The 13,032-nt window shown below is 44.4% G+C and overlaps 1 protein-coding gene across 5 annotated transcripts in view; it reads left to right on the top strand.

The window, feature by feature from the left end:
* ZNF331 (zinc finger protein 331) overlaps positions 1–13,032 on the top strand; it is a 59,670-nt gene that overhangs the window by 26,887 nt on the left and 19,751 nt on the right. For 3 of the 5 annotated variants that reach the window (XM_030819749.1, XM_012500148.2, XM_003259723.2), the window contains one exon: positions 8,880–8,943. The gene's annotated coding sequence lies outside the window, so the exon portion shown is untranslated. Of the gene's footprint in view, positions 1–7,759; positions 8,151–8,879; positions 8,944–13,032 lie in introns of those variants that run through there. The other 2 variants (XM_003259725.4, XM_003259729.4) reach the window with 2 other exon arrangements.

Genomic DNA, 13,032 nt, shown 5'->3' with positions numbered 1-13,032 from the left:
GAGGCTTTTAAGAGTGGAATTTGAGCAAATTTCTGTGTCATAAAAGCCAGAGATGTTTTTCAATATGCAGTAAATCGAAATTTGCTCTATTAACTTGGACTTCTTTGGGCAGACAGCTTCCGTTTTTCTTCAGTTCCCTCTTTGTGTGAACTGTGGGAAACCATATGGTTTAATGTTGACTATGAGTTCCCGATCTATGGCAGAGGTTAGCAGATGTCTTCAATGGCAATTTGTGTATGTTTATGGTCTACAGAGGCTTTGATCTGTGTTTATACTGTGGATTAAATCAAGCTGATTAACATATCCCTCCCTCAACTCACTGATAATCATATGTGCAATGAGAACATTTAAATCTACTCTCTTGGCATATTTAAAGCATACAATATTATTCATTATATTTAGTCACCATGATAGACAATAAATCTCCAGAAATTATTCCCACTTTATCTCCTTTAATCTTCTCATTCCCCATCACCCTCCCAGCCCCTGACAACCACCTCTCTTCTTCTGTGAGTTTGATTTTTTTTACACTCCACATGTAAATGACATCATGCAGGATTTGTCTGTGTCTAGCTTATTTCACTTAGTACAATGTCCTCCACATTTATCCATGTTGTCACAATAACAGGATTTCCTTCTTTGTAAAGGCTAGATAGCATTGCATTGTGTTATCTCTACCACACTTTCTTTATTAATTCCTGATGAGTATGTAGGTTGATTCCTTATCTTGGCTACTGTGAATAATGCTACTGCAGTGAACATGGGAGCACAGGTATCGCTATGACATACTAATTTCATTTTCTTTGGATATATACCCAGAGTGGGATTGCTGCATCATCTGATAGTTTTAGTTTTTTGAGGCCTCTCCATAGCATTTTCCATAATGGCTATACTAATTTACTTCTAACCAACAGTGTATAAGGGTACCCTTTTCCTCACAGCCTTGCTAACGTGTTATTTGTTTTGTTTTGTTTTGTTTTTTAATAAAAGCCATTCTTACATGTATGAGGTGATATCTCATTGTGGTTTAACTTTGTGTTGCCCTGAATAATAGTAGTGATCTTGAGGAATTTTTCACAGACCTATAGTGATTTGTATGTGTTCTATCAAGAAATGGCTGTTCAAGTTTTCTGCCCATTTATTATCCGAGTTATTTGGTTTTTTGCTGTTAAGTTGTTTGAGTTCTATGTTTTGTCATTTTTGTTTGTTTTTTTGTTTGTTTGTTCGTTTTCTAGACAGGGTCTTGCTCTGTCATCCGGGCTGAAGTGCAGTGGTGCAATCACAGTTCACTGCATCCTCCACCTCCTGGACCCAAGCAATCCTCCTACCTCAGCCTCCTGAGTAGCTGGGACTACAGGCACATGCCATCATGCCCGGCTAATTTTTCTTTTCTTTTCTTTTATTATTATTTTTTTTTTTTTTTGAGATGGAGTCTCCCTCTGTCACCCAGGTTGGAGTGCAGTGGTGCGATCTCGGCTCACTGCAACCTCCGCCTCCTAGGTTCAAGCGATTCTCCTGCCTTAGCCTCCGAGTAGCTGGGATTACAGGCGCGTGCCACCATGCCCAGCTAATTTTTTTTTTTTTTGTATTTTTAGTAGAGACAGGGTTTCACCATGTTAGCCAGGATGGTCTCGATCTCCTGACCTCATGATCCACTTGCCTCGGCCTCCCAAAGTGCCGGGATTACAGGTGTGAGCCACGGTGCCCGGCCAGTTTTTCAATTTTTTGTAGATATGGGGTCTCACCATGTTGCCCAGGCTGATCTTAAACTCCTGGGCTCAAGCCATCCTCCCATCTTGGCCTTCCAAAGTTCTGGGATTACAGGTGTGAGCCACCATGCCAAGCCCTATTTTGGATGTTAACCCCTTATCAGATATATGGTTTGAAATAGTCTCTCCCAATCCGTAGGCTACCTTTTCATTTTGTTGTTTCCTTTGCTGTGCAGGAGATTTTTAGTTTAACATAGTCCCATTTGCTTATTTTTGCTTTTGTAGGATGATCTTCTGGTATGATAGCTAAAAACTCATTGCCAAGGGCGATGTGAAGGAGAAATTTCCCTATGTATTCTCCCAGTAGTTTTACAGTTTCGGGTCTTACTTTTATGTCTTTAATCCATTTTGACTTCATTTTTCTTTTTTTCTTTTTCTTCTTTTTTTTTTTTTTCTGAGACCAAGTCTCACTCTGTCACCCAGGCTGGAGTGCAGTGGCACGATCTCTGCTCACTGCAACCTCCACCTCCCAGGTTCCAGTGATTCTCCTCCCTCAGCCTCCTGAGTAGCTGAGATTACAGGCTCCTGCCACCACACCTGGCTAGTTTTTGTGTTTTTAGTAGAGACGGAGTTCCCCGTGTTGGCCAGGCTGGTCTTAAACTCCTGACCTCAGGTGAGCCACCGCACCTGGCCTCATTTTTCTCTATGAAGTAAAATAAGGGTCCAGTTGCATTCTTCTGCGTGCAAATATCCAGTTTTCCCAACACCATTTATTTAAGAGATCATGCTTTCCCCATTGTGTGATGTTGGCACCTTTGTCAAAGATCAGTTGACCATGAGTTTGGATTTGTTTCTGGGCTCTGTTCTTCCATTGTGTGTGTTTTCGTGCCAGTATTATAAGCGTAATAGGTCTGTTGCCCCATGAGCACAGCATGTCAATACAGCAGGTTGCAGCAAAGAAAGAAGGTTTACTGTAAGGCTGCAGAACAAGGAGGCAGTATGAAAATGAAATCCGTCCTCCCAAGGAGTTTGGAGCTAGGGTTTTTAAGGGTTTTAAAGTGTGGAAATCACTGGTTGAAGAGTGCAGTGTGGAGTCATGAGACAGGAAGATGAAGAAACTATTCTCATGCTGATTCTGTTCCTCTGTGGATGTCTTCAGACTGCTTGGCATCAGCTATTTCACTGGAATTTGGGACCTGAGAAACATCTTATGCAATTCTTAAAAGCCTCATGATTCTAACATTAGAAATCCTATGTATGGGAACAGTGGGGGCTCTGTCTCAAAAAAAAAAAAAAAAAAAACTTTAAAAAAAAATCTTTTCATATTGTTTTCCAGTCTGTATTTTATTGATTTTTTTGCTCTAATCTTTATTATTTCCTTCCTTCCTATCTTTAGACTCCATTTGTTCATTTTCTGGTTCCTCGAAATGTTTGTTTGAGATCTTACTTCTTTCGTGATATAAGTATTTACTGCTATAAACTTCCGGCTTAGAACTGCCTCTCTTGCATTCTTTAAGATTTGAGGATGTTGTGTTTACATTTACGTTTGTCTCAAAATATTTTTACGGTTTCTTCCCTGGCCTGTTGGTTGTTCAGCATCATGTCGCTTAATATCCACATATTTTTTAATTTACCTAAATTTCTCCCGTTATTGATTTCTAGTTTTATGCCCTTGTGGTTGGAAAAGATCATTCATATGAGTTCAGTCATTGTAAATTTCTTAAGATTTGTATGATGACCTACCATGATCTATCATGGAGAATGTTTCATGTGTACTTGAGAAGAATGTACATGCTGCCACTGTTACATAGATGGTGCAGAATACAACTATTAGGTCCATTTGGTCTAAAGTGTAATTCAAGTCCAGTGTTTACTTGTTGATTTTCTGTCCAAATAACCTTTCCTTTGTTGAAAGTAGGATTTGAAGTCCTGCTTTATCATTGTATTAAAATCTAACCCTCCCTTGAGATTTGTTAATGTTTGCTTTATGTATTTAAGAGCTTGCATGCTGGGTGCATACATATCTATAATTAATACATCATCTTGACTGATGGACTGATCTTATTATATAGTGACATTCTTTGCCTCTCCTTACAGTTTTTGATTTAAAGTCTATTTTGTCTTTTTTTTTTTTTGAGATGGATTCTCGCTCTATCACCCATGCTGGAGTGCAGTGGCCTGATCTCAGCTCACTGCAACCTCCGCCTCCCAAGTTCGAGCGATTCTCCTGCCTCAGCCTCCCGAGTAGCTGGGATTACAGGCTCCTGCCACCATGCCAGGCTAATTTTTGTGTTTTTAGTAGAGATGGGGTTTTGCCATGTTGGCCATACTGGTCTCAAACTCCTGACCTCAAGTGACCTGCCCACCTCGGCCTCCCAAAGTGCTGAGATTACAGGCATGAGCCACCATGCCTGGCTGTTAATCTTTTTCTTTGAGACAGAGTCTTGCTCTGTCACCCAGTCTGGAGTGCAGTGGTGCAATCTCGGCCCAACCTCCACCTCCCAGGTTCAAGCGCTTCTCCTACCTCTCAGCCTCCTGAGTAGTGTGCACCACTATGCCTGGCTAATTATTGTATTTTTTAGTAGAGATGGGGTTTCACCATGTTGGTCAGGCTGGTCTTGAACGACTCCTGACCTCATGATCCACCCACCTCGGCCTCCCAAAGTGCTGGGATTACAGGCTTGAGCCACCGCGCCTGGCCAATCATTTTTAAAAATTAGGACTCCCCTAACTTTCATTTCTTATAATGGGATTAATGCAGGCCAACTGCAAAAAAATTCAGTCCTCTAAGGAGTTCATAAAGAAGAATCTCAAAATTGATTACCCGTAATTCCATCTAGAGATAATTACTGTTAATCATATTTTGGTATATATGTTTATAGTCCTCCACTTTCCCTCTAAACACGTATGTGCTTTTGTTTCTGGAACGTTAAATCCTTCTAATTGATAAAGTAAATGAATCAAAGACTTTCCAAATGGTAGTTTGTAAAAGGCATCTAGCCCAGCCACGGGACACATTATACCAGTGAGCATGTTGGGACAGGAGGGGCGTGCCAGTGATCTTTGTCTTGTTTTGGAAAACCTCTCATATATTTACACCTTATAGGATTAGAGACACATCATCTGAAACTAATCCCATGGCAACAAATTATCAAAAAATATAGTGCACCCTTGGAATGAGTTCTGCATCTGTGGATTCAACCACAGATCAAAAATATCCTTGGGAAAAAAAATAGGATGTTTGCATCCTATTTTACAGATGCAAACATGTGTATTGAACATGTACAGACTTTTCTTCTCATTATTCTAAACAATACAGTATGAAAATTATTAGCATAGCGTGTATATTAGATATTTATAAAGAATCTAGAGATGATCTAAAATGTACGGGAGGATGTGGATAGGTTATGTGCAGATACTACACCACTTCGTATAAGGGTCTTAAGCATTCGAGGATTTTGATATCCAGGGGGTTCTGGAACAAATCTGAATACTGAGGGATGGCTCTACGGCCTTTCAGAATTAAATTTTCTGTGATTTTAATTGTTCTTTCAAAGACGATGACAGTAATCACTGACCCCTGTTGCCTTACAAATCTGCCTGTATAAGTAACATTTCCATGATTATATGTACAAGTGAAAAATACCCACTATACAAATAACAAATCCAGGATCAGTGAAATTGAATACGATAGCAATTAAAATGGTTTGCATAAATGTCCTATAACACATGGAACACACGATTCATCCTCTTGCTAATGTTCCCAGTTTGGCATCTTCTAAGATCATATTATTTGAGCACAATTTTTGATGCAGAATCATCTCTCTGTTCCCCTACTTGCTTGTGAGAGGGAACATTTCCTCCTTATGTGTCTTAGAATCTTTTTACCTAACGTGCTTAAACAAAACAAATTTCATTCTTAACGTCAGGCTCTGAAAGTTCTTTTCAGTTAGCATTCGCTATATTGACAGCTGGTTTGACAAGTACATATTTTAGCATAAGAAAAAAACAGCAGGCCAGGTGCAGTGGCCCTTGCTTGTAATCCCAGCATTTTGGGAGGCCAAGGAGGCAGATTGCTTGAGCTCAGGAGTTCAAGACCAGCCTGGGCAGCATAACAAGACCCCATCTCTACCAAAAAAAAAGAAAAAAATTACAAAAACTAGCCAGACGTGGTGGCGTGCACTTGTAGTCCCAGCTCTTGGGAGGCTAAGGTGGGAGGATGACTTAAGCCTAGGAGGCAGAGGTTGCAGTGTGGCTGAGATCGCGCTACTGCTCTCCAGCCTGGGTGACAAAGCGATACCCTGTTTCAAAAAAATTAAAATAAAAACAGCAGATGAGTTTCTTTTTTAAAACTGGATTCAGGATCAGTGTAATGTTACTGATCTTCAATAGTAACCACAAACTTAAAAAATCTTTACATATTACTGTATGTATTAGATATTCTGATATTTAATAGTTGAGACAGTCATACCTTATAGTATTATTATCCCAATTTTACTAGTGAGGAAACCAGCAGTTAATAACTGTTAGAGCTCAGATTGACATTCTGAAAGTTATACTATAGAGCCTGTGTTCTTAATTTCACCAAAATATCTCCTCCCAAATCATACATACCCTTTCAAACCTACCTTCCTCTCTTAGTAATTAATGATACATTCTTTCAATTTACATGAATCAGTATCACTATTAGTAAATGTATTTTATGCCATTATATAGCAGACTAATTTATTTATTCTGTACTGTGATATTTTCCTCTATCTTCTGCAAGATTTTCATTTTTAAAAATTACTGTCTTGGCTGGGTGCAGTGGCTCATGCCTGTAATCCCGGCCTGGACAACAAGAGCGAAACTCCATCTCAAAAAAAAAAAAAAAAATTACTGTCGTGAAATTTGCATAACAACAATGGATGATGTCAATGTGAATGTCCTGGCAGTGATACTGTATACTACAATCACCAGTTGGGGTAACCAGGTGAAAGATGCATAGGCTTTCTCGGTATTATGTGTACAACTACCTAAGAATCTACAATTTAAAAGAAAAACTTTCACACGCAAGATAATCTCCGCACATATTGGGCATACATGTGTGTACTACTCTAGCTATTTCCTTGGGATAAATTCTAAAAAGTGGGATTTTGAGTCAAAATGAGACTGTGGTTAAGTACCTGCAACATCCTGTAGACCCTGTGACATTAGTGTGGAATGGGAGCGTGACTAACGGGGCATAACTGCTGCCTGTACATTGTTTACAATCCAGCAAGCAAGGGACACCGAATAGCAGCTCGGGCAAGCCTGTGCTGGCGGCCTGCAGAGAATTCCAGGTGACGCTCCAGAGGGGCTGGGAGAGGATACCCTTCTGAGGACAGCCATGGCTCGCCCGGCATCACCCCACTCCAGAGGCCAGATGGGGTCCCAGCTGGGGTGACACAGCCCCTCTCCCAGCCGGGAAGGGGCGTCTGCAGGGAGCAAGATGGACTCTGTGGGGCTGCCTGCCTGGAACGCGCCCTGAGGCCCCTGCCTGGGACCGTCCCGGACTACGTTTCCCAGAGGCCTCCCCCAGGAACTTAAGGCGCTGCATGCTGGGACATGGGGCTTGGGGCTCTGGTTTCCCCAGACATCACCCTCCTCAAGCCTCTTACCCCTTCCCGAAGCCCCTGTGTGTTTGGGCCTAAGTAGGGCATTCGCTTCCTAGGAGGAACCCGGGGGTGCGTGCCAAGCATAGGGGTAGGGGGACCGCCGAGTGCGCTTGTGGCTTCGGGAGAGGCCAAAGGAGGAAGGAGTGGGAAGGGTGCGCGCACACGTGTCAGTGTGTTCATGTGTCAGCGTCTGTGCACGCGCACATGTGTGTCGGGGTCTGGTCGCACATGTGTATCAAGGTCTGGCCACACACATGCTTTGGGGGGGTCTGTGTGCACGTACACGTGCGTGTCGCGGTCTGGGTGTACATGCGTGTCAGGATCTGTGTGCACGCACATGCGTGTCGGGCTCTGCTGCTGCCTGCGCGCTCCGGCTCCGGGGTGCGCGAGGCCGGGCCCGAGTCCGGGGTGCGCATGCGCGCTGGCCTCCATGGGTGGCGGGACCAACTGTGCGACGCACTTGCGTGGGAGTGCGAGGCTGACGCGGCGGCTCTATACCCCGTAACTGTGACACGGGTGCACGCGAGCGTCATTGGGGGTGAGGGGGGCCGTGCTGGGTGCGCTTCTGCACCAGTGACGCAACCGCTGTGTCTCCGCCAGTCCGCGCAGGTGAGATTGGCGCCCATGGCTCCAAGGGAAGACGGGCACAGAGCTTCTAGCGGTGACGCACTTGCTGGAGAGAGTGTGGGGTGATGCAGCCGGGCTCTCCCCATAACTAGGGCCGGGGGTGCTCCCGAGGCTTTGGGGCGACGGAACCCGCACCTGTGAACCTCGGCAGTGCGTCCCTGGGACTCTGTTCTGTGAGGTGCGTTCTGGGGGATATGTAGGGGCGGCGATCAGGACGGGTCTCCGTGGCCCACGGATGTGCCTTTGCACTGTGTGGGGTGGCGGGGCCGGCAGCGTGGCCGTGCTGAGCGTTAGTGGGTATGGGGGGCGCAGATATGTCTCAGGACAGTGTGTGCTGTGGTAAGGCTGAGCCATCTGTGCAGGCTTATGCTGGGATGGATGATCGGGCCTTCTGGGTGACGCAGGTGTGTGTGACAGCACAACCTGTAGCTCCAGCGTCTCTGTGCTGGGATGGGTGATCGGGCCTTCTGGGTGACGCAGGTGTGTGTGACAGCACAGCCTGTAGCTCCAGCGTCTCTGCTGCTTCCCCTGCCTTCACCTCCTAACCAAGCGGTACCTGCCTGAGAACAAGGGCCGCGGAGGGACGTGAGCGCCTGAGCCTCGCCAGGAAATTCACCAACGAGAAGGCAGAAACAGCCATGAGGTGACGCTTTCAGAGCCAGAAGTGCTGTCCATGCAGGCCGCCTGAGTGACAGGAGACGGTGGCCTCAGGAGTAGAATTCCTCCTGTAGAGGGACAGGTCCCTGATGTGGGAGACAGGGAGAGGGGCAGCTCCACGCTTCATCATCTCAGTCACCACAGCGTGCTCTTCAGGAATCTCCCAGAAACTCCATCTCGGGGCCCTCGTATTTCTCATTGGTTTTATTAGGTATGGCAGATGTTACCCTTCTGGTTCTGTTTCCCCCAGGCCAGCATCCTTCAGAAAAAACATCCCCGAGGAGGAAAACGAATCGTTAAACATCTTAGGTCAAGTGAGTATCTTTTTTTTTTTTTTTTATTAAATCATATGTGTTTATAAGACTCAGTCGGCCGGGCGCAGTGGCTCACGCCTGTAATCCCAGCACTTTGGGAGGCCGAGGTGGGCAGATCACAAGGTCAGGAGATCGAGACCATCTTGGCTAACACGGTGAAACTCCGTCTCTAGTAAAAATACAAAAATTAGCCGGGCGTGGTGGCGGGCACCTGTAGTCCCAGCTACTCAGGAGGCTGAGGCAGGAGAATGGCGTGAACCCGGGAGGCGGAGTGCAGTGAGCCGAGACCGTGCCACTGCACTCCAGCCTGGGTGGCAGAGCGAGACTCCGTCTCAAAAAAAAAAAAAAAAAACCCATTGAATTAGACATTTTGTAAATATCCTATCCAACATGACGATTGATTATTCAGTGAAGGAAGAGAGGATCCTGGTCACACTTATTAAGCACATTCTCTGTACTAAACTGTCTTTTATCTGTTTTGCACACACTTCTTAATTCTTGTCTTAGTTGATTCAGTCTGTTATAACAAAGTACCATAGACTGTGTGACTAAAAGGGCAAACTTTTTATTTTTTTTTTAATTTTTTTTTTAAGAGACAGGGTCTCACTATGTTGCCCAGGCTGGTCTTGATCTCATGAGCTCAAGCTCTCCTCCCACCTTGGCCTCACAAAGTGCTTGGATTACAAGATGTGAGCCACCGTGTTGGGCCTTTTTTATTGTTTTCGTTTTGTTTTGTTTTGTTTTTGAGACAGGGTCTCACTCTGTCATCCCGGCTGGAGTGCAGTGGTGTGATCATAGCTCACTGCAACCTCAGCCCCCTGGGCTCAAGCAATCTTCCCATCCCAGCCTCCCAAGTAGCTGGGGCTACTGGTGTGTGCCACCACACGTGGCTGTATATTTTTATTTTTATTTTGAGATGGGGTCTCGCCTTGTCATCCAGGTTGGAGTGCAGTGGCACGATCTCGGCTCACTTCAACCTCTGCTTTCTGGGCTCAAGCAATCCTCCCACCTCAGCCTTCTGAGTAGGTGGGACTACAGGTGTGAGCCACCACACCTGGCTCTTTTTTGTTGTTTTTTTGGTAGATACGATGTTTCACCATGTTGCCCAGGGTGGTCGTCAACTCCTGAGCTCAAGCAGTCTGCCTGCCTCAGCCTCCCAAAGTGCTGGGATTACAGGCGTGAGGCGCCACACCCAGCCAATTTTTTAATATTTTGTAGAGACAGGGTCTTGCCATGTTGCCCAGGCTGGTATCAAACTCCTGAGCTCAAGCAATCCTCCCACTTCCACCTCCCAAATTGCAGGGATTACAGGCATCACCCACTGTGTCCAGCCATAGCAAGCATTTATTTCTCACAGTTCTGGAAGCTGGAAGTCTGAGACCAGGGTGCCAGTGCAAGCAGGTTCTGGTGAGGCCCTCCTCCAGGTTGCAGGCAACCACCCTTGTGCCATGTCCACACATGGTGAAAGGGAGCTGAGAGCTCTCTGGGATCCTTTTTATAAGGCACTAGTCCTGTTGCTGAGCACTCCTCGCTCATGTCCTAATCACCTTCCAAGGGCCTCATGTCTTAATACCATCACGTTGGGGAACAGAATTTCAATATAGGAATCTGGGGAGGAATAAAATACTTAGTTTATCAGGTATCTTCAGAGGCTGTTTAGGTACAGTATTGTGCTTAGGGTCAATGTACAAAACCAACTCATTTTTCTTCTCTCACACCACAACAATAATCAACACAGAAAACTTTGTGACTTGGCCGGGTGCGGTGGCCTACACCTGTAATCCCAGGACTTTAGGAGGCCGAGGCGGGTAGATCACTTGAAGCCAGGAGTTCGAAACCAGCCTGGCCAGCATGGTGTAACCCTGTTTCTACTAAAAATACAAAAATTAGCTGGGTGTGATGGCACATGCCTGTAATCCCAGCTACTCAGGAGGCTGAGGAAGGGGAATCGCTTGAACCTGGGAGGCTGTGAACCTGTGATGAGCTGAGATCACGCCACCGCACTCCAGCCTGGGTGACAGAGCAAGACTGTGTTTCAAAAAAAAAAAAAAAAAAAAAAAGCTTTGTGACTAAATGTGTGGGGAGAAGCAAGCTGTAGTGGACAGCAGCTGGATGTCCTGCAGTTCAGTTCTGACACTACCTGCAGATGGCATCAGATTCCACAGGCTGTGAGCAAGACTGTCCCACTCTGCCCCGCTAGCCACAAGACGAGGCCTCTGGGACCTTTTGCCAACCCTCTACAGGTTGGGGTTCTTATACTCTTTGGCTTCTATTAATGTATTTGATTGACTCAGAATTCAGGGAAACGCATATACCAGTTTATTACAAAGGATATTTTAAAGGATACTAATGAACAGCCAGATTGAAGAGATATGTAGGGCTAGGGTTGGAAGAGTCCCAAGCACAGGAGCTTCTGTTCCCATGGAATTGGGGTGTGCCACCTTTTCAGCACGTGGATGAGTTCTTTCGTAGCTTCCTAGCAGCCGCCTCTTGTTCAGCTGTCCAGAAGCTCTCCTCACCCTGTCTTCTTAGGCCTTTTGTGGAGACTTCATTGGACAGGTGTGACTGAAGCATGCACGAATGTGTTGAAATGTGATTGGACAAATAGAGTTGATCTAATCTAATAGACTGAGTGGGGAAACTCAAGGCCTGTCTGTTCAGATTCTTCTTGGTCTCTCAGTGCAGCGTTCCTTCCTACAGGTACAGGGCAGGACCCTCTCTGGAGTGAGAGTCCTGCTTTGGGCAGGTGAAAGGAGGGCAAGAGAAGATGAGAGAGACAGAGATTCTGCTTCCCGAGGCCTGCTTCTGAGGCTGAAAGTGCCGTAACATTAAGACTGTACCAAGGGTTATGGAATTATGAGTCAAGAACCAAGGACAAGAACATACAGACACACACATACCCCATATATACATACATATAGACACCTACATATATACACACCATACACACGTATACACACACATACCCCATATATACACACATATACACACCTACATATATACACACATATATACACCATACACACATAAACACACCCCATACACACACACCTACATGTAGAGACACATATATACACACCATACACACATACACATAACCCATATATACACACCATACACACATACGCATAACCCAAATATACACACATACACACCTACATATACATATATACACCTTGTACACACCATATATACACATATACACACCTACATATATACACACCATACACACATGCACACACACCATATATACACATATATACACACCTACATATATACACACATATACACACACCCCATATATACACACATATACACACCTACTATATACACACATATATACACATCATTCACACATGTACACACATACCCCATATATACACACATACACACCTACATATACACACACATAGTCCATATATACACACCTACATGTACACACATATACACATCATATCACGCACACCATATATACACATATACACACCATACATACATGCACACACACCATACACATATATACACACCTACATATATACACACACCCCATATATACACACATATACACACACACCCCATATATACACACATATACACACCCCATATATACACACATACACACCTACGTATATACATATATACACATTCACACATGTACACACACATACCCCATATATACACACATATACACACACATCCCATATATACACATATACACAGCTACATATATACACACATATAAAAACCATACACATATACACACCTCATATATACACAGATATACACACCTACATATATACACACACATGTACACACCATACACGCATATACACACACCCCATATGTACACACCTATACACACCTACGTATATACACACCATACACACATGCACACACACCCCATATATACATACATATACACATATACACGCACATATATACACACACCATAACATGCATATACATATACACACATATACACATATACATACCATACACACGAGCATATACACACGCATGCCATACATACACATATATACACACACATATAGCCACATCATACACACACACACCATAAACACACATATA

The sequence above is a fragment of the Nomascus leucogenys genome, chromosome 10 (assembly GCF_006542625.1).
Source record: "Nomascus leucogenys isolate Asia chromosome 10, Asia_NLE_v1, whole genome shotgun sequence".
NCBI lineage: Eukaryota > Metazoa > Chordata > Mammalia > Primates > Hylobatidae > Nomascus > Nomascus leucogenys.
The sequence above is the reverse complement of the archived record's forward strand: the minus strand, read 5'-3'. Positions and strand labels throughout refer to the sequence as shown.